At 36.9% G+C, this 23281-nt stretch overlaps 1 long non-coding RNA gene across 1 annotated transcript in view; it reads left to right on the top strand.

Annotated features, from left to right (window-relative positions):
- Positions 1-22861, top strand: part of LOC309626552 — a 192334-nt gene extending 169473 nt beyond the window's left edge. Inside the window, exon 2 of the long non-coding RNA XR_014243270.1 lies at positions 7847-22861. This is a non-coding gene — a long non-coding RNA (uncharacterized lncRNA). The remainder of the gene's footprint in view (positions 1-7846) is intronic.
- Positions 22862-23281: the final 420 nt, after the last annotated feature.

The following is a 23281-nucleotide window of genomic DNA, read 5'->3' as shown; positions in this document are numbered from 1 at the left end:
TGAGCCACAACTACTGAGCCTGCGCGTCTGGAGCCTGTGCTCCGCAACAAGAGAGGCCGCGATAGTGAGAGGCCCGCGTACCTCTTTGAAGGTACAATGAAGAGTGGACCCCACTTGCCGCAACTAGAGAAAGCCCTTGCACAGAAACGAAGACCCAACACAGCTAAAAATAAATAAATAATAAAAAATAAAAGGAATTAAAAAAAAAAAAGTATTAGAGTCTCTTTTAGTTAACTCCATCTATTCCATAAAACCCTCTATGTGGAACACATATTCAAGACCATTACTCAGTGGCAATGCAATGTTTCAAGCAGAATATCCAGCTAGATTCTAGGACTTACAATTCAAAGGAAAGTGTGGTGGACTACTCTTCCTTGATGGAGAATTGGACCATCTAAGAACACCAGAAGAAAGAAAGAAAAGAAAAAATAAAGAATAGTCAAGAAACCTGACAGTAAACACAGTGCAAACAACCAAACAATTAAGCTATAAGCTAGGACTAAAATACGTGAGGAGCTTGTATTTTGTCCAATGAATGTGCAAACAATTTCATTCTTTTATTTTTATCTTCCACCCTTGGTTAGCTGCTTGAGGTAAATATAACATTTGGACAAATATTTGCAACCAGATTGTAACATGTATGCCACTTAAAGTCCAGTGTGGAAACTTCATCTGGCTCAAATATGGTTTGAATTTGAACCAGTTATTTAAGTGTCTTAATTTTTTACAATTTGTTTATCCTCAATCAAATAACTTTGTTATTTTCTGTTGTTTCTGAAATCCTCCCATTTAAAATGTGTAAGCTACAACCTGGGGTTTGATTTTGTTATTTTTAACTAGATATTATAAAATTCCCTTGTTTATGTGGCTGGGAGGGTGGAAATTTGGATTATAAGATTTAATTAAGACAAGAGTCATTTTATAAAATATTTGGCAATGTTCTTTCCCTGAATGATGCTTCAGTAAAACTGCTTTACAAGCAGTGAACACAGCAGACTGATTTGATTGTTGAAAAGTGAATAAAATCTGCACCAAACCACACCAAACTAATTCTGAGTTTGAGTCATTTTGCCTGATCCTATGGAACTATAATAACTAAAGGCCAGTAAATTATAATTTGAGAGACAACAAGATTTCTTCTTAAAGGAAACAAAAAGGCAAAAATACATGTAAGATGTTTAAACAGAATTCTCATTTGTGGGGCATTAGAGAAGGAATAAAAGACATATTTGAGATTTTTTCCTCTAATATGTGTGTCACTTTAAGCTTATTTTGAGACATAGAAGTAAATTTGCAAAGGAGTATAGTAGCACAGGCCAGGGAATTTTATATAGCTTCTCCTTCCTTCATTGTATATACAAAAAGTCAGAAGGAAGGATTTCTCTGTCATTGTTCTTTTTCATTCTCTCTGTCTCCACCTCTCTCTTTCTCTCTCTCCCTCTCTGTCTCTCTTAAGCCTCTGGAGTAAATGCGTCTTTAGTGATTAACATAACATTCAGAATTCAATTTCCAGCCCACAGTTTTATGCAGAAGCTCTAGGCATAAGGAAGAAAACAATATCTCAGTGAGGAGTCTTCAGTCAAGGGTTAAAGCAGTCATGTTAGCTCTTTTATTTTTCTTTATTCTGCATCTCACATAGGGACACAAAGAGATCAACCAACGGGAATTAATTATTTAATCATAGAAAATACATGAAAGTGGTCAATGTCTGTACTTGTCGAGCACAACACTCAACAAATTTTTATTAAAGAAGTGCATTCACCAGGTAGAGTAGAACCTGGAACTCCTAAGAGACAGAAAGACAATCAACAAGGATGAATACAAATTGACTAATGAAAGCAGCTATGAGTTGGTAATAACCCCTAGTTTTCAAAGAATTTTTAAGAAAATATAAACCTGACTTTATAAACTCTGTTTTCCTTTGATTTTAATTCAATTCTTTAAAGCCCTCATAGTTTATTATCATGTTAGGAACTTTTTTTTTTTTTCTGATTAAAACAGTTCTATCTTAGACTACAAAACAGAAGATGCCCTCTTAAAGGATAAATCCTTTAAAAGTGCCTACATAAAACTTTAGTCTATACATCTCAAAACAAAATGCTAATACCCTAAATCCATTATCATGGTGTTATGGACTGAATGTTTGCATCCCTCAAAATTCATAGACTGAAGCCCTAACCCTCAATGTGATGGTATTTGGAGATGTGTCCTTTGGAAGGTAATTAGGGTTAGATGAGGTCATGAGGTTGGAACACTCATGACAGGATTAGTGCCCTTTTTAAGAAGGGACACCAGAAAACTTGGTGTCTCTTTACCACATGAGGACACAGAGAGAAAGTGGTCGCCTACAAGCCAGGAAGAGAGCCCTCACCAAGAACCAAATTGGCCAGCACCTTGATCTTGGACTTCCCAGCCTCCAGAACTGTAGGGAAAATAATTAGTGTCTGTTTTTTAAGCCACCCAATCTATGATATTTTGTTATAGAACCCAAGCAAACTAATACACATGGTCTATAAGAACCGATATTATGCAAAGACATCCTTGTTTAGGATGCAGAAGTCAGGCTGACCTGACTCTGTATGACCTTGAACAAGTTAAGAAATGTCTTTACCTATTTCTTTATCTAAAAGATGGGGGGTACTAATACTTGCCTCATTCAAGTGTGTGAAAATTCAAACAACATGAAACAAAAAGCTTCACAGAGTGTCTGGCAAGTAGTAAAAGCTAAAATAATCTTCATTATTTGAGCCCATCCCCAACACTTCCTTAGGAAGTCATAGCCCCTTACAGTTGATAGCACAGAATGTGACTTGATCAATTGCTTGCTATTTTTACAAAAACCTGCAGATTCCATTCCTTATTTTCATCAGTACTCCATTGAACATTAAAAAATACTTTGCATTTATTTTTGATGATGCCAACAAGAGATATTTCACCCATCAAATAGCTCTTCTGAAATGTATTATCATTTTTTTGAAATATGATGTTACCATCTAAATTCTGGTGGTTTTTCAAGGGCCTTGAAACATAATTCTAAATCTATCTGAATAATATATTAATAAGTCAATATAGTAAATATTTTTGAGTGCTTGATACATGCTGAGAAAACAAAGGTTGTCCTGGGAGCTGTAGAGCACACAGGGGTGGCTAAGACAGGGCCCTGTCCTCAAAGAGCTCAGAATAGTAAAGGAAACACGCACGCAAGTAAACATCTGGTAGTGTACTGAGTGCTCTAATAGGCATAACCATAAGACAGTGAAGGCCCAAAAGAAGGACTGGCCAGTTCTTCTTAGGGTAGACAGCAAAGCCATCCTACAGAAGATAAAACAATTAAATGGGTGTTTTCCAGCATTGCTTGAACCCTGTATCTTACTTCAAGAACTGACAGCAGCCAAAGTAAAATGAATTTGTGGAGGAACGATTATATGCAATGTGAGCCTTGATATTTCTACTCATGATTTTTTTTTTCCATTCCAGGGTCCAACACAGGATACTACATTACACTGAACAATACTGAACAATAACAGTAGCAAATTGCAACCACCACTACTACTATTACCACTGGATTAATACTACTAGTAAAAATAATCTCTAACATTTGTATAATTCTTTACAAAGTACTTACATATTTCATTCCAGTTCTACCCTGTAGTTAGTATCTTAATTTAGTACCAAATGAGGAAACTGAGGTTCAGACAAACTCAACATTTGCAAAGTTCTTTTTTTGTTAGGAATGGGAAGAAAGCATCAATAGCACTGACACTACTTTCTTAAAAGTGATGAAGTATTAGAAAACAGAAAGAAATTCTACACCTTCCACATGCTTCACCTAACTAGTGTCCTAGCTCCCACTGTACTTGTTCTTAACTACTTGAAAATATTCGTTAACATTCTCATTTGCATCAATTAACATTCTGAGAACTCAAACAAATGCTGTTCATAAGCTGTATTTATACTACAATGCTTTTCTTTTTTTCACATTTTTAATTATGAAAGTAAAATATGCTCATTATAAGCAATTAGAAACATAGACAAATATTAAGGGGAGAAAAAATTAATCCATAACCCTAAAATCCAGAGACAACCACAGTTAATATTTGATGATATATTTCCTTCTAGCCTGTTTTCCTTTTTGCTTGTGTTTGGACATATATTTTTATTAGGGAATATACTGTATAAACAGATATGTTATGCTGCATTATTATTTTTTTAATTTGGGGGGAATAATTTTATATTTACAGAATACTTCCAAAGATTTTATATTTACAGAGAGTTCTTATAAACCCTTCATCCAGCTTCCCTTAGTTAACATCATATATAACTATGGTATATTTTTTTAAACTAAGAAATTATAACTTAATTTTTAACTAGACTACTTATTTTCTTCACATTTCACCAGTTTTCCCCCCAGCTTCCTTTTCTGTTCCATGATGCACTCCAGTGCGTCACATTTAGATGTCATGTCTCCTTGGTCTCCTCTGATTTGTGAAAGTTTCTCAGTCTTTCCTTGTTTTTCATGGTCTTGACATGTTGAAGACTACTGGTTCCATATTCCATAGAGTATCACTCATTTTGGATTTTTAATGTTTTCTCATAATTAGTGCCCTTCTCATCACATCCTATCAGGGAATACATGATATCAATGTAATTTATCATTGGTGAAGTTAACCTTGTTTTCTTGGTTAAGATGTGTCTGTCAGGTTTCTTCACTGTAAAGTTACTATTTTTCCCTTTTCATACTCTGCTCTTTGGAATTAGTTATGACTATAAGTAGTTATAATAGATATAACTACATATATATATAGAGTTATATATCTATAATATATATATATATTTGGAATTTTTTTCTAAGAATGATTTGTCTCTTCACCATTTATTTCCATCAGGATGAATTCATGAATATTTATTTTATACATTGAGTTAGACTAGTTATTTTTGTTGTTGTTGTTGCTCAAATTGGCCCCAATTTGGCTGTTGAAAGCTCTTTCATGTTGGCTCTTGTGTCCTTTTGAAATGCCCAATCCTACTTCTTTTTGTTTTTGGGCATTTCGTTACTTTCTGGCACTACAAGTTGCTCCAGGCTTATCTTGTATATATCCTACCCCAACCCTAGAATCAGCCATTTCTCCAAGAAGCCCTAATTCCTTTTATTCAACAATGGTGTTAAATACTGAGATCTGGGTTCTAGGTGTTATCATTTAAATGGAAACACAATATTATTTACCAAATACATTATAGTACAACTGAACAATCTGTGATTTGATCTGATCTACAATTGATGCTTCTCTATTTTTTTCTCACTACAAGAATAATCTGCATAGTATAGTGTACTGGTTAAAAGCCCAGGCTCTGAAACCAAGGAACCTGGGTTATAAACTAGTTCTCTCACCTACTTGCTGTGTGACCTTGGGCAAGTTGCATAACCTTTCTGTGTCTCAGTTCTGTCATGGAACTAGCAATAATACCTATCTCACAAGGGTAACTGTGAGGTTTAAATAAATTAATGTTTGCAAAGCACTTGGAGTGGTGCCTGGTATCCATTAATTACCATATAAATGTTAGATGTTATCATCACTATTCTGATAACTTTAACCACAAGTGCAATACTGAAAAGTCAACATCCAATCATAGCCAACACATATTGAGTCTATCTTATGGGAAAGACACTCATTAATCCTATTCGTGAAGTATATCCTATTTTTAAATGAAATATTTTTATTATTAATTATTAATTTAAATTTGCTTTAATGGGCATATTTTAATTCATATTTTATTCTTTAAGTGTTTATATTCAATTTCTCATCAAAACTTTACATGAGAAGAGCATCTCCAATATGGCCTCCATGGATGCCTTTCCTCACTGTGTATGCATGCTACCTTTCACATAAAGAAGCAGAATCTAGCTCTCCTTGCCTTGAATTTAGAATTTTCCTAGTTAAACACGTTACTAAAATGCAGCAAGAGTAACATTCTTGAACTTTTGAAACTAAATCTTATCAGAAGCTTTGGTGCTTCCATCTGGGAATCTTGAAGTCCTTATTTTGGGGATGTCCATCTCAGAATCAAGCTGCCATGAGGCTAAAACCTAAGTTGTATGGAGAGGCCAAATGTAGGCACTCAGGTTGACAACTCCAGTGGAGTTATCAGTTAACAGCCAGCATCAATTGCCAACTATCTTGGATACTCAGTTTAGTCAAACTTCAAATGACTAGACCCAGCTGATAACTTATGCCACTATATGAGAGATCCAAAGCCAAACTGTATACTGTTCAGTCAACCTACAGATCTGTGAGCAATAATAAATTATTGCTTTAAGGCACAAAGTCTTTGGGCTCTTTGCTATGTAGAAATAAGTAACCAAAACAGATTAGTTCTTCAATTGTTTATACTCAACAATTAATGAGAAACTTTGTTCACAGAAGTAAAGGTAGCAAATATCAGAAGACTATTAATAGCTTTCTGACTGATGAATGGAATTCTCACCATTGCCAGAATTTAGATCATTTCCTGTCTTTAACTAGTATGTCATGAAATCCAACAACTCTTTTTTTCTTTCATTCACCAATGTAATTTTGAAAAATCTTGTAATAATATATTTGGATTTCAAATCCAATACAACTTTTTTATATGAAGTATTTCAAAATAATGATACAGTTTTTCTTTACATACAGTCAAATGTTGCTTTAATGTATGTTAATGATTCTTCATTAAGATTAGCATTACAATGTAAACTAAATATCATTAGCAAAATGTTTTTCACTCCATGTTTTCAAGATTTCATTTTCACTTTATCTATAAACTCTGCACATGTTAATGTTTTCATGGAGTCCTTACTGTTTTCATTAAGTTCCTTTAAAAGCTCAGTGATGTAAAGTTTAGCAAGTCAATAACTATGCTTCAACATAGCCAATGTGAGAATCATCCAGAAAAAAATGTTTTTGATTCTTACAGCTTAAAAATTTTTGACAAAAATCTTCCCTTGGATGAGCAATACAATTCAGTATGAAAGAGCAGAAAGTGGTGTCTGCTCCCATTTCTTCACATAAAGCTTAAAACAGGGTGGAAAAGCTTAAATTTTATTAGATTCACCACTTTGATAACATCATTAGATGTAGAATTCTGATCTACAGTCAATGTCTACATCTGAAAGCCTCACTGTGAAGAAAATAATGTATTTCTTGAACCTTAAGGTTTATAATATGAGCTGTATGCAAAAGTCTTTACAACTTTCTGTCATGTTCCCTCACTCTCAGGACACACAAATTTATGTAGGGTTTTCATATTATCTGTATCGAAGTATTCACTAATCAATTTAAACAATTCATCTCCTGTAAGCTCTTTTGGTATTTTATAGAACAAATAAAGTTTTTCAAAGCATTTCTCTTCAGAGATACTCACTAGCATCATTACTGAAGTACTATTCAATCTGTAATGAAACTTCTTTAATCTAATAATATTCTGGATTAGCGTGACCTCTATGTAATCCAGCATGTCATCAATGTGTCTACTAATTGCATTAATCTAAAAGTGGTACAATTTCCTATTTTCTTTGCATCATTGACCCCCTGTTTTATATTAGCAGTTTCAAGACAGGCTGTAAAAACAAAAGGTCTACAATTGAGTGAGGCATTCTGTATTTGGACATTACAGAATTTTTTTTTTTTTAAGAGTTAGATGTAAAATGGATTTATTTATTTATTTACTTTTTTAATATCTTTATTGGAGTATAATTGCTTTACAATGGTGTGTTAGTTTCTGCTTTATAACAAAGTGAATCAGTTATACATATACATATGTCCCCATATCTCTTCCCTCTTGCATCTCCCTCCCTATCCCACCCCTCTAGGTGGTCACAAAGCACCGAGCTGATCTCCCTGTGCTATGCGGCTGCTTCCCACTAGCTATCTATTTTACGTTTGGTAGTGTATATATGGACATTACAGAATTTTATAATTAGTTCTTTGAGTGTAACCTAATATAGTATAAATAATTTCATAGAACAAATTTGTCTCTTGGTCATTCATTCAATAATTATTTATCTAGACCCTACTATGTGCCAGGCATGGATCTTTGTCAATGACCAAAATGTGCAAAGATCCTTGCCCTTGAGTTGATTACATTTCAACAAGACAAGACAGACAGTAAACTATATAAATAATAAAACTTATATTACATAATATATTAAAAGATAATATATTAATTTGCTAGGGCTGTCATAGCAAGGTACTACAAACTAGGTGGCTTAAAGAACAAAAATTTATCATTTCTCAGTTCTGAAGGCTAGAAGACTAAGATCAAGGTGTAGGCCAGCCTAGAAGGGCTGTGAGGAAGAACCTATTTCATGCCTCTCCTCTAGCTTCTGGTGGTTGCAGGCAATCTTTGGCATTCCTTGGCTTGAAGACACATCACCCTGATCTTTGCCTTCATCTTCACATGGCATTCTTCCTGTGTGTGTGTCTGTGTCCTAACTCCCCCTATTTATAAAGACACCAGTCATATTTGATGAGGGGGCCACCCTATTCCAATTTGACCTCATCTGAACTAATATATCTACAATGATCCTATTTTCAAATAATGTCACATTCTGAGGTAATAAGAGTTAGAACTTCAACATATGACTCTTTTTGTAAGAATACAATTCAGTTCCTATGAGATGATATGTGCTATAATATAAAGAAAGTAGATCAGGTGAAGGGATGGGAGTGAGGAGGACAGACTGTAATACGAAATAGAATGATCAGGGCAGGCCTTATCAAGAAGGCTTAAGAGAGAACTGAAGTAGTAGAGAATGTCAGCCAAGAAGATGTCTAGGGAAAGAGCCTTCCAGGCAGATGGGAGAGTCATAGAAAAGGCACTTGGGCCAGATTCTGCCCTCGAGCTAGAGGAATAGAGGGAAGTCAGTATGGTTGGAGTGGAGCACATGAAAGACCAGTAAAGAATGAAGAGCCAACTCATGTAAAGCTTTGCAGTATATTGTAAATTTTGGCTTCTACCGAATTAAATGGAAAGTCAAGGGACGTTTTGAATAGAGTGACATGACTGATTTCTGTTTAACAAGGGTCCCTCTGGCTGCTGTGTAGAGAATAAACTTACAGTGGGTAAGGACAAAAGGAGAAACACCTATTAGGAGGCTCTTTCAGTAATCCAGATACAAGGTGCTGGGGTCTAAGGCCAGGGTGATAGCGGTGAAAGCATGAGAAGTGATAAAAGTCTGCATTTATTTTTGAATTAGAGCTGACAAGACTTCCTCAAACACTGGAATGTCATATGGGGAAAAAAGACAGCTCAAGGATGACTCTGAAGTTTTGGATTGTGCAACTAGAAAGAAAGCGTTGCTATCAACTTAGTGAAGGAGGGCTGTTGGTGAAGTGGGTTTGTGGAATACTCTTTGCTGTAGGCAGCCTCTAAAACAGCTCCTAATGACACCTACCTCTTGGTATTCATGTTCTTGTGTATGACTCTCCTCTCAGTGTGGGTTGCATTTAGGGACTTGTTTTATTTGATATATGACAGCAAACGTAATAGAAAGTCAATTCCTACATTAAGTTAAAGAAAGGTCATGGCTTCAGTCTTGGATGCTCTCTCTCTCCTACTCTCTGGCTCTTTCACCCGTCTTAGGGATGCCAGCTCCCATGATGAGCCACTGTGCTGTGGATAGTTCATGTGGTTGGGAACCAAGGGAGGCTTCTGGCGAAGAGCCACTGAGCAACTAAGTTGTTGTTAGTCCAACAACTCACAAGGAACCGAATCCTTCCAACAACCACAGGAGTGGATTTGGAAGTGACTCTTCTCCCTGTCAAGCCTGCAGATGAGATCATAACCCTGTCCACAAGGATGACGTCAATCAAGCTCATGACTGCCCTTGAGCCAGAGGACCCAGCTAAGCCAAGTCTAGATTTCTGACCCATAGAAATTGTGAGATAATGAATGTTTGTTGTTTTAAGCCAGGAAATTATGGCATAACTTGTTATGCAGCTATGGATAAGTACAACACTCTTAAAAATCTCAAAGCTTTTTTTGAGCAAAAACATTCATAACGTTTTGGGGTAAGATACCAAAGAATTTTCTTATAACCATTGATTCATTTACTAATATTCCATGCAAAAAAAAAAAAAAATTTTAAGTGAGAGAGGAGAGAATTATAGGAACTGTCCAATGTATATTCGAAGAAATTCTCATTATATTGCTTAATGAGGACTTAATACTTTTGCAATATTGGGTTTATCTTGGGAGTATGATAGCTTTCCAACTTTAATCAGAAGTTTGTCCATTAAGATGGGAAAACATATGTATGTAAAAATCATCTAAATAGAAAGTCCTTAAAGGGACCAGAGACTATGAAACCTCCAAAAAATTCATTTTCAAAAATAGTTTATATCATCTCCATTCTTAATAAAATTTAAAGACATATTTTCTAAAACTATGAAGAATTAAACATATATTATGCAAAATAAGAAGTAATAAAATGTTAATTTTCATTACTTTAACAATTAAAATTTTGAAAATTTTACATTAAAAATATTCTTGACAGTCATATGTAGTCATATGCCATATACTGATTTCTGAAACTGTAGTGTTCTATAGTCTCTTTTTAAAATCAATTTAATTGAAAAAGGACCTGAGGGAGTTCCAAAGGTGGCAGAGTAGAAAGACCCTGAGCTCACCTTCTCTCACAGGCACAACAAAATTACGACTCTTTACAGAACAACTGTCCATGAAAAAGATGGGAAGCTACCAGAAAAGATCTTCTACAGCTAAAGATATAAAGGAGGAACCACAATGAGACAGGTAGGAGGGGTGGAGTTGTGGTATAGTCAAGACCCATACCCCAGGGTTGGACGATCCACAAACAGGAGAATAATTACAATTGCAGAGGTTCTCCCCAAGGAACAAGGTGCCTGAGCCCAACATTGGGCTCTGCAGCCCAGGAATCCTGCACTGGGAAGATGAGCCCCCAAAACGTTTGGCTTTAAAGGCCAGTGGCGTTTATTTTAGGAGACCCAGAGGGCTGTGGGAAATAGAGACTCCACTTTTCAAGGGAACACACAAAATCTCACATGCTCTGGATCTAGGGAAGAAGCAGTAATTTGAAAGGAGCCTGGTTCAGACCTACCTGCTGATCTTGGAGAGTCTCCCAGAGAGGCAGGAGGCAACTGCAGCTTACCCTGAGGACATAGACTCTGGCAGCAGCATTTTGGGTGCTCCTTCTACCATGTGGACACTGGTGCTGGCAAGCACCATTTTGGAATCCTCCCTCTAGCTCATTAGCACTTGGACCCAGCCCTGCCCACGCCCGCCAGCCTGAAGAGCCCACTGCTTTCCTACTCCTGCATCCCCCCCAAGCCTTCCCAAAATGTACATCACTGCCTCAGCGGATCTTTTCAAGCTCTGCCTAACAAACTACAAGCTCTTTAACCCTTTGATTGGATCCTATTGTGCCCATGATCCATGGTCTCTAGGAATCTGTGGTTGTTCTGGATGCTCTAATGAAATGCGATAGCCAGAGGGGCTTAAACAACACACAATTATTTCTCAAATTCTGGAGGTTGGAAGTTCAATATCAGGGTGCTATGCATGGTCAGGTTCTTGACAAGGTCTGTCTTTCTGGTTATGTATTATAGCCGTCCCTTGGTGTGTGCAATGCAAACAGAGAGTGATCTCATGTCTCCTTTTTTTAGCATTAATCCCATCATGATCTCCTGATTTCACTTAAACCTAATTACTTTCCAAAGGTACCCACTTCCAAATACTATCACACTGGAGATTAGGGCTTCAATTCAGGAATTTTGTGGGAACACAAGCACTCAGTTTGTAGCAGAATCCTAGAATAACTAACATGGAAGAAGGTGGCAGAGACCATTTAGCTTTAAGAAGTATAGGAGATTGTATTGATTATATGGCATCCATCAGGCCTTTGGGAATAAGCAAGCCTGCCTCAGAGAAAGAAAACAAGAAAAATAATTCAAGCCCCATTATAAACATGTATTCTACAGACTCTCCCATTACTATTCTGTTCCATCAAAATTTACACACCAGAGTGTCTGGGTTTCTTTCCAAGGAATGGGAGAAAGCTGAGATGATCAAAGCAGTTGCTGGAAACAACAGGGAAAGGAAAGTCACGAAGAGGGGCAGGCCTATCTGGATTTGGGAGGGAAGAGGGATTCCCAAGTGGAGAGTGGGCAGTGTAGGTCCAAACGTCTTTTTGTTCACCCCAAATCCTAGTGAATACTAATTTTATGTGATATCACTATTAAAGTTCCCTTGATCTCTTAACTTGTTAATACCTCTACTCAAGTCTTCGAAGAAATAACATTTAAGTTAGAATTTGAGACTAGAATAATATACCAACCCCCAAAAATAGTGCATAAGGGAGAAGGAGGGAAAGGAGAGATAAAAGCGGAAGAACATTCTAGACTGAAAGGGAAGAATATATTAATAGGTCCTGAAGTGAGAAAGAGCTTGGCTTTAAGGAAAATTAAAAATTAAGGTAATACCATGCTAAGAGGTCATAGAGGATAAACCAGAGAATAGATCACTGGCTTTGAGATTGGAAGGATAGGACAAAATGGTAGGATATTTAAGAATTACAATGAAAACAGATATCCAAATTCATCAGTGGTTAAAGTCAGCATATTTGACAGCAAACTTTGATCAGACTTTCCAAAGAATGGAAACAGGTAAGAAATGTTTTCATAATTAGGTACCCTCTGCTATATATTATCTGGTTTACATTGTATTAGCACAATTTAAAAGCAAAATTAACGAGATGGCTACTCAGTGCTACTTCCTAGCTTTTGGTGACAGGTTGTGGTTTTTAATTGTTCAACATGTCTTCATTCTTTGCCTAAGAAAAAATCAGCTATAAGGGCTCAGAAAGCTCATGACTTCAATAGGGATGTGGACTTATCTGAAAGAAAGAAGAGGAAAAGTACAGGAGTGTTTGAGGAGTGTAAGGTGATGTTCAATAGAAAGAGAATACAAGGAGATACAGCTCCCAGAACTTTGAGACCCCCTCCTTGGGATATGACTCATTTAACACAAATGATATGTCAGTAATTAGAGTTCTCATAAACATCATTTACATCCCCACTTCTAAGTTATAATCCTCTACTGGTAGCTATAAGACTCTATCACATGATTTTGACATCAGTCAATACAGGTGATATAGCAAAAAAGATAACCATTATTCAATCGTCATCTAGGAGGTACTGTTAAATTTTTAAATACATAATGAGTGGATGGAAAGGTAGAAAGCAATTGTGTAGTGTAACGTGAAAAAGTCTTTTCATAAGGGGCAAGAAATATTCTAGTTCATTGTTGAAGTTAAAAGCTATTCACACTCTATCATTGCACTAGCAAATTCATGTAATTTTGAAACTTTGTATATCTGTTATCCCATTCTTTTGTTTAATCATAAATAACTTTGTCTAAAGAACAATCACTCTGATAAACACTGATATGTTGACTGTGAGTACCATCCTAATATTCATTAAATCACAGTTTGAAGAGGAAAACTTTTACCACTCTTCAACTGCTAATTTTTAACTATTGTTTTTATATTAATCAGCTGTTTTGTCAAGTTAATCTGGCTAGAGATTTGATCAAAAAAGGTATAGATATGTGATGTGTAATGAAATAAGCCAGTTTTCAAATCCAAAATTACTTTTTAGCAAAGGTATTATTTGTATGACAGTACCCATAGCTACACAATATTGCATTTTTGAGGATGTGGTCTCAGCGTCTACAAAGTATAAGAGACGGTTTATTTGCGTCATACTTATCTTTACCCTAAAGTGCATTTAATGAAAAGATGTTGCATTAGTTTCCCAGATTTCAATTCAAACACATGTTTACTGAGTGCCTGCAAGGAATAAGTCTTTCTGCAATGTACAGGATCCTGCAAAGGTGAGTGAGACTCTTTCTGTCCTAACATCTCACATTCCAGAAGGGGAGCTAAGATATGTGCTTGAAGAACAATAATATAAATAGAATGTGACAATTGCTAAAAAGAGATATATGAACACTTGTTAAGGGAACATAAAAGGACCAGAGATTAATGTCTGCTAAACCCAGAAGAAGGTGATAAAGAACCTAATTGAGGAAGGAAAGGGCTCAAAAGGCTTCTTGAAAACGATGGATTTAAATCGCAGGGGTGCATTTTCTAAGTCATACATCATTCTTCTTTAAATATAGTTCCTTTGTGTTTGTATCTAATATTTATCTCACAGGTTTGAGATTTAAGGAGTTTTATGTAATCTAAATCTTTATGCAATTATAAAATAGTAAAATAATTATTATATCATTATTATTGCTGTGTCCACAGCCCTGTGCTAAGCATCATGAAGATTGCAAAAGCACTGCCAATGCTGCCTTGAAAAACCTTGGACATGGGTAAGTAGAGACAAAATACCCCAAAACACATAAGACAGATAATACAAGGCAACAGATAATTGATACTGGTGGTGACTTTCTGTACTCCCCATAAACTGGCCAACAACGGGACCCCAGCTACAGACTTCTGCGTCATAGAGCCCAGCATGCCGGCCAAGGGCCTCTGTTTGTACTCTCGCTCTAGGTGAAAACCACAAATATTAATAGTGGACCTGTTATTCACCAAGGACTCATAAAACAGTCTCAAGATTTCTTGTGACCCATCTTAAGAAGCAGGAGTCCGAACAATGCTCTATTGTACTGGATGCTTTGAAGGAGGCTAGAAAAACAAAAATGAAAAACCAGGTTGACTCTTCGGTTCATTTGATGTCCTCTGATAACATCACAGGCTACTGCTTACCTAACAACTGTTAAATAATGCATTTTTCTTATACAACAAATCATTGAAGGTGAGAGGTAACCTTCTTCCACACTGAAAGTATTTGAAAATCCACAAACCTGTGTGGGATACATAATGTGTCAGTTTATTTACTATTTTAGGTCTTATCCTGAAAGGCCAATTAAGCCCCTCACTGATTTTTTTAACATGAAAAGCATGTTTCATGAGATGATCATCTGCTCCCCAAAGCTACCTGTGTTGCCCCAAGGCTCCAGGAGTGCTGGGTGGAACAAGGAGGGGGAAGTTAGGAGCGGAGATGACTGGAGCGAATATACACAAGTCATAAGCCCTAAGAGATTCCTGGGTCTTCTTCCCTTTCAGCAGCTGAGGTTACGCACAACCCATGCAAAGTAGAGTGCCCCAATCCAAATCTACCCTGAGCAGATCTGCAGGATTTGCTTTAAAACTTTCCTCCCTGAACCTAGCTGCTTCCTGAAAGTTTAATGCTCCAGGGAGCTGCATCGACTCTCAGGCAGCTAAGGTCCCTTTCAGGGTATTAAAATAAGCAATTATAAAGTGATGGCCAAAGGGCCAGAAAGAGGTAATGTAGCTTCCCAAAGTGTCCAACTCTTCCAGGAAAATGTCTTTGGAATGTTGGGCCCAATGAGGAGGAATAGATTCATAAAGCAAAGTGAAAATAAAAGAATGTAAAGAGAAAGCAAGACAAAGAAGGTACCAAAAGATACACTTGGGTAGAATAATGTTTAACTTAATAAATAATGCACATCATAAAATATGTATTTATTTAGTAAACACCTAGTATACCACAACATCAGTCACAAAAATCACCCTGGTTTTGCAACTGAATAATAAATACAGCACCTTAAAATATCTGACTGCCAGGTTGGATAAAAGGGTGAAGCCAACACATACTGACCTCAAACTCCACAGCCTTCTCCTGCCTCCGTGGAAGAAGACAGAGTGGATGCTGAGTGATTAGGCCATGGAGGTAGCTGCAAGGTATCGAGGTGCTGAATAATAGATATCCCTGGGAGCCCTTGGTGGAGGCTACAAGCCACCATGGGAGGAGGGAAGAGTGATGAAGAACTTTTAGGGTCTTGCTGTGACCAGGGAAAAAACCAGAAGAGTAGAGATTGGCAATAAATCTTTCAATACCCAAGAAAACTGGCTACCAGATATAGGATTTTATCCATTTTAGCAGAAAAACATTTGTTCTCTTGCTGCAGAGTCACTCATGTGAAATGAATATATTAATGCTATTAGATCCAGTCTGAGAAAGATGAACCAATATTACCCATTCGAAACCATTGGTTGTTTAACCCTGGCTTGCAGATTAGCACATATTAATTGACAGAACAAGCTTTGCCGGGAATGTTCAGGATGCTTTCCAAACAGTTCAACTGAGACACTTTATTGATCATAAAGGGTTCCTAATGCAAATGAAGGAATGCCGAGGCGGCACTACTGTCGACAACAGGCTGCAGTTTACAGCGGTAAACTCCCCATCTCCTATCAAGCCTTCAGCACGCTGTTCACTGCGCAGCCGTTATCTTCACATGCTGACACATGTAATCTAACATTCTCACTTTGCCACAGTCAGAGCAATTGCTTGACAATATGATTACAGTTTCCTGTCAGCTCAGGCACGGAATATTTCTGTGAGCTTTCAGCAATTGCAAAATATTTTGATTTTGAAATGATAGTAATCCATGAAGAAAAAGTCTTCAAAATATTGATTTCTGACAACAAATCAAGATCTGCATAAAGGACATTGCTTTAAGTGTCCATGAATAAGGATGCTTTGGAGTGCAGAGGGAGACAAGGGGAGGCTGTGATAATATGATGAAAAAGAGATGGACTTGGGTTGTGGAAAGTACTGAAGGAAGCAGAGCTTGTGACAAAAAGCCGCCATCAGTGGTCAATGGCCTGGTGGATATAATTGAATCACCACTCTACTGGTCCAGTGTACAGTGCATGTTTGTCAATGTCATTTCAAAAGAACACTCACTCTTCCTCCTTCAACCGAATAAAGGTTGTTGGGCAAGTACATTGGTAGAAATTTTGTAGGAAATGGAAATGAAGAAAGAAACTTTACCACTTAGAAGGCAAAATATCTCTTAGTTTAATAAATAATAATGTGTATGTATTTAAATGAATTAATCTCAAACATTGAAGGTCATATCTCTCTGTATGAATTTTTGTTGCTTACTCTAAAATGGAGAGACTTTTCAATAATTGAGTAAGACTGGCTCCTTGTGACCCCTGGTAGAGATATGAAACAGGATTTATCTGAATTATTGACCTTTCCCCCAGAAATGAGAATGTGCTAAGAAAGACCTCCACATTCTTTTTTGTTCCCTCAGAAAGCAGTCATCCAAAATAGTTACTACCAGCATTTTAGGCACTTCTACTGGATGGTAGTTTTCTATAGGACAAGACAAAACTGAAATTATTTCTACAAATGAACAAGATAGAAATGGACAAAGGATTAGACTGAAAAATCATGGAATTTTAAATGGAGGAAAATGTTCTGAAATGAAAACTGATTACTGTAGCCCTGGGGCTAAGGGTAATTTATAGGTAGACCAGTAAAACATGTGTTCCTCAATAATGTAATCAATCACTTTACCTGGAATCTAGCCATTCAGCGATGTAATGCTCCAGTATGAATTTAGATTTTTTTTCAAGCTGCTATTAGTCAAATAGCTTTTAATGACTTCTACATTTAGACAACAGTTAGGGCTATTTAAATCTATAATTTGTCCTACATTTCTTCTTAAACAGGCATGCAACATATATGCTGACATTGCTAACACTGCATATATTCAGAACAGGAAAAGCATATGGTTATAACACATGGACTTTGAAAGCATTAATTATTCAGAAACAAAATAATCTGCCACTGAAATTTCATTTCTGTAATAAGGTATAACTTACATAGAGTAAACTTCATCCTTTCAGTGTACCACTCTGAGTTCTGGCAAACACATATAGTCAGGTAGCCACGATCCCAACCAAAATATGGAACAGTTCAATAATCTGTTTCCCAAATTTCCTCCTGCCCCTTTGTAATCAACCCCTGCCACACCCTCAGTCCCTGGCAACTACTGATTTGTTTTCCATCCCTATAATTTAATGTTTTCCAGAGTGTTACATCAGTGGAATCATGTAGTATATGGCCTGTTAATTCTGCTGTTTTTCACATAGAAAAATGCAATTGAGATCTAGCCACATTGTTGTGGTACCAGAAGTACATTCTTTTCTTTGCTAAGTAGTATTTCATTGATTGGATGTACCTCAGCTTCAATTGATTCCAGTTTTCAGCGATTACTAATAAATCTACTATGAATATTAACATACATATTTTTGTGTGAACATGACTTCATTTAACTGGGGTTAATACCTAAGACTAGGATCACTGAATTGTATAATAAGTGTATGTTTAACCTTACAAAAAAATGTCAAACTGTTTTGAAAAGTGGCTGTATTTTTTGAATTCCTGCAATCAAAGTATGGGAGTTTCAGTTGCTCCACAACCTTATCAACACTGGGAATGCTCAGTTATTTTGTGTGTTTGTTTTATTGGGTTGGATAAAAAGTTTGTTCGGGTTTTTCCATAAGATGTTACAAAAAACCCGAACTAACTTTTTGGCCAACCCAATTGTTATTCTAATAGATGTGCTGTGGCTTCATACTGTGGTTTTTAATTTGCATTTTCCGAGTAACTAATGATGTTAAACATCTTTTCATGTGCTTACTTGTCATTCCTATATTTTCTTTGATGAAGTGTCTGTGTAAATCTTTTGCTCATTTTTTAAAAAATTAGGTTGATGGTTTTCATATTATTGCATTTTGAGAGTACTTAGGTTAAACTGGATACAAGTCTTTTATCAGATATATGATTTCAAATATTTCTCCCAGTCTGTGGTCTGCATCTTTTAATTCTCTTAACAGTGTCATACATAGGGCAGAAGTCTTCATTCCAATGCAATCCAAGTTATCAACCTATTTTTTTCCTACTGTGGATTGTGCTTCTCATATTGTATCTAAGAAACGTCTGCTTAATCCAAGATCACAAAAATTTTCTTTTATGTTTTCTTCTAGTCTACAGATTGTTCATGACAATACAGTTTAAAATAGATATAATATTAATGAAATCTCAGTGACATCTCTGAGTAAAAAGAGTGGACACAATTTGTTTTTAATTCAGAAGAATACTAAGAGCCTTCAGTATTTCACACATTTGGAATTTCTGAAATCACAATCTCTTCCCTAAAACATAAAAAATCACACAGTGTAATAGTCATTCATTCATTCATTCATTCATTAATCAAGTATTTATTAATGGCCCTACTATTTTCCAATTACTCTGTTAGATGATGTGGTAACAGAGTTAAAGATGTAGTTGGTCTTTTCCCTCAAGAAGTTCTACATCTCTGTCCTATATCACATGCTTATATAGGACAGAGACAAGGAGTGAGAAAATTGTAGCACAGTGTGATAAGAGCAAAGATTCAGGTGGCCACCAGCAGCAAGATGAGTGCAAAGTGGGACACTTAACCCAAAATGACAGAACATAGTAACCCCATGAAAGAAAGGAGATAAAACTTGTAGCCCTCAGGAGCACACAATCTGGTGGAGGAGATGAAAATATAAATACATAAATAACAATTTAATTACCAATGTTCTAAGTGCTATGAAAGAAAATGATAGAAAATGAAGACAATACATAACAAGATATAATTTAGTCTACTAACCTAAGGGAAGATACCCATAAGAAATTAACATGAAATTGGAAGCTGAGCATAATTAGAAATTACCTTAGAATAAAAATTCAACGTTCCAGACTGAGGAAACTGAACATTTTAAGACCCTAAAATAGGAAATAAATGAACATATTTGAGGAGCAGAAAGGTCAGGCCAATAGGGAATTGTGTAGTGGTTTTCTAATTTTAGTTTAAATGAGAATCTTCCAGAAAGCTTGCTTAAAATTAAGATTACTAGACCCCACATATAAAAATCTTTATTTAGGAAGTCTAAATTAACAAGGTAATTATAATGTGATGTATCAACCACCATACTTCAATTAATTATAGGATAGAAAGAGGGAGACTGTGGTAGGTAAGGAGAAAGGAGGTAGGAATTGAGTCATTCAAAGTAAGGATAGTTGAGCCAAACTTTATCCTAAAAACCTTGAGAAGCTTTTGAAGGATATAAAATAGGGATGAGAGATGTTTCAGCTTGCATTAAAACAAATTGCTTTGGAGTGATGTCATCAAGACAGTGACATAGATTGTACCCAACTTCAGTCAGCCTCACAAGAGGGTCAACTAGCAACTATCTATACACAAGACACCAGTTTGAAGATCCCAGAACCCAAGAAGTGAGGCTTGAACACTACCTTGGACAGCAGAGACTAAGAGGGACTGCATCAGGAGAGTAAGAGCAGCAGCTTCATTTTAACCAACTCAACCACTCCCCAGGCCAGCACATCACCACACCTAGAGGGCCCCACTGGGCTTACAGTTTCTCCAGTGGTAAAAAGAGAACTCAAGGTGGACATTCAGCTTTTCCAGAGTTGCAAGATGATTCTGAGGAAGTATACTCAGGTCTTACCCCACATACATCACAGGATGGTATTCGTGCATCTCCACCAGGAGCTAGGGATCAGAAGGAGACAGATAAAGGGTGGTGGTGCCTACAGCAACCTTCACTCAGGTTTCAGCAGACCATGTTCCTGCTTGCAGAGGCACCTGGGTAGAAATCCCAGCCTGAGGCTCTGCATATCTAGAGAGCTGAGCCATGGCCTAGTCTGGCCAAGGAGCCTATTTGACAGTTCAGTCTGATTAGGATTATTGGCAACAAGATTGAAGCTACAGTGGAGTGCATTTGATAGCCCATGCTGGCAGGGGGACAAATTCACAGTCTCACCAACCTGCTGAGCATAGCATCCAGTCCCATCACTCTGGGAAGCATGGCCACAATAACCAATAGCCCAATAGCTGTGGATCACATCCTACCCAACTGTTGAGCATAGCTCTGGCCCTGCATAACCAGGGAGCTTTAACAGTGACCCTGAGAATCCTGGAGAACAGCCTATGATACCACCCCACGGAGGAGCTCAGCCTACAACCTCACCCAGTAGCAGAGCCCAGCATATGGCCTTGACCAATTGCTGGACAGCCTGTGGCCTTGCCTAGGCAGGGAGTGCAGCCAATGACTCTGTCCAACCATGGAGCATAGCTTACAACCCCAACTGACTGACAAGCCAAGATAGTGACCTTGCCCAACTGAGGAGCACAGTCACTAGCCCCACTATCAATAATGGATTTATTATCCACACAGAGAATCAATAAGGAAAGACTTGGTTTGAACAGCACTTTGATGAATGTACATAACAGACATACACAGAACATTCCATGCAATAGCAGCAGAATACATGTTCTTTTGAAGCATGCATGGAACACTTTATAGGAAAAATCATATGTTAGGCCACAAAAGAAGTCTCAACAAATTCAAGAAGATAGAGATTATGTCAAGTATCTTTTCTGAAAATGATAATATGAAACCAGAAAATTCACAAATATGTAGAAATTAAACAACACACCCCTGAACAACCAATGGATCAAAAAAGAAATCATAAGTTAAATTAAAAAAATCTTACAAACAAAAATAGAAACACAATATACCAAAACTTATGGGATGCAGCAAAAGCAGTTCTAAGAGGAAAGTTTATAGCTATAAATACATATATCAAGAGAAAAGAAAGATGGCAAATAAACAACCTAACATACCTCAAGGAACTAGAAAAAGAACAACAAACTAAGCCCAAGTTAGCAGAAGGAAGGAAATAATAAAATTAAAGCAGAAATATATAAAATAGAAAACAGGAAAACAATAGAAAAGATTAACAAAACTGGAAAAGATAAATAAAACACACAAACCATTAGCTAGACAAACTGAAAAAAGGAGAGAAGACTCAAATAAATATATAAATGAAAAAGGAGACATTAAAACTGATACCACAGAAATACAAAGAACTGTAAGTGACTAAAAATTAAATGCCAGCAAATTGGATAACCTAGAAGAAATTAATAAATTCCTAGAAACATGCACCTCCTAAGACTGAATTATGAAGAAACAGAAAATCTAAACAGACCAATAACAAGTAATGATATTAAATCACTAATCAAAACCTCCAACAAAGAAAAGCCCAGGACCACGGGTGGATGGTGGATTTCATGGGTGGATTTTGCCAAACATTTAAGGAAGAATTAATTCCAATCCTTCTCAAACTTTTCCAAAAATTTGAAGAGGAGGGAACACTTCCAAACTCATTTTATGTGGCCAGCATTAACATGATACCAAAGCCAGGCAAGGACTCTATGAGAAAAGAAAATTACAGACCAATATCCCTGATGAATACAGATGTAAGAATTCTCAACAAAATACTAGCAAACTGAATTAAACAGCACATTAAAATAATCATAAACCATTATCAAGTAGAATTCATCCCTGAGATATAAGGTTGGTTCAACACATGTAAATCAATAAATCTGATATATCACATTAATAGAAAGATAAAAATCATATGACCACCTCAATAGATGCAGAAAAAGCACTTGACAAAATTCAATATCCTTTGATCATAAAAACTCTCAACAAATTAGGTATAGGAAGAACTTAATATAATAAAAGCCATATATAACAAGTCCACAGCTAACATCATCCTCAACAGTGAAAGGCTAGAAGCATTTCCTCTAAGACGAAGAAGAAAACAAGAGTGCCACTATTACTACTCTTATTCAACACAGTACTGAACCTCCTAGCCATAGAAATCAGAGAAAAAAGAAATAAAGGACATCCAAGTCAAAAAGAAAAAAGTAAAATCCTCTCTATCTGCAAATGACATGATCTTATACATAGAGAATCCTAAAGAATCCACCAAAAAACTGTTAGAACTAATAAACAAATTCAGAAAAGTTACAGGACAGAAAAACAACATACAAAAATCAGTTGTATCTCTGTACACTAACAATGAACTATCTCAAAAATTAATAAAGAAAACAATCCCATTCACAAGAACATCAAAAACAATAAACACTGGCCTTAGAGAGCTGTGAGCCCAGAAGTGGGGAGAAGTTGGAGAGGTCGGTAGGGGAGGGTAGGAAGAAATTGCAAATAGACCCCTGCCCTGGTCGGCTGAGCCCCCAGGGAGCATCTCTGCAGTGTCCAGGCTTTGTGTGGATGTGCCATGCATGGCCCTGTCAGGCCTGAGAGTTTGCAGACTGTCCCTGCCGTGGCCTGCCTCGCGGTGGCCCTGTGGCTCCTGCAGTTGCCGCGGTGACCCCAGGCACAATCCAGCTCAGGTAGCCACGCCACAGTCCCAGGGCACCATGACCCCATGCCCCACCATGCCTTGGGCCCCCTGGGGATGGCAGATGGCAGGCGCTCCTGGCTGCTGCTGCTGCTCAACAAGGAGGAATGATT

This window comes from Balaenoptera borealis (assembly GCF_965194805.1).
Source record: "Balaenoptera borealis genome assembly, chromosome: 1".
In the NCBI taxonomy this organism is placed as follows: domain Eukaryota; kingdom Metazoa; phylum Chordata; class Mammalia; order Artiodactyla; family Balaenopteridae; genus Balaenoptera; species Balaenoptera borealis.
The sequence above is the reverse complement of the archived record's forward strand: the minus strand, read 5'-3'. Positions and strand labels throughout refer to the sequence as shown.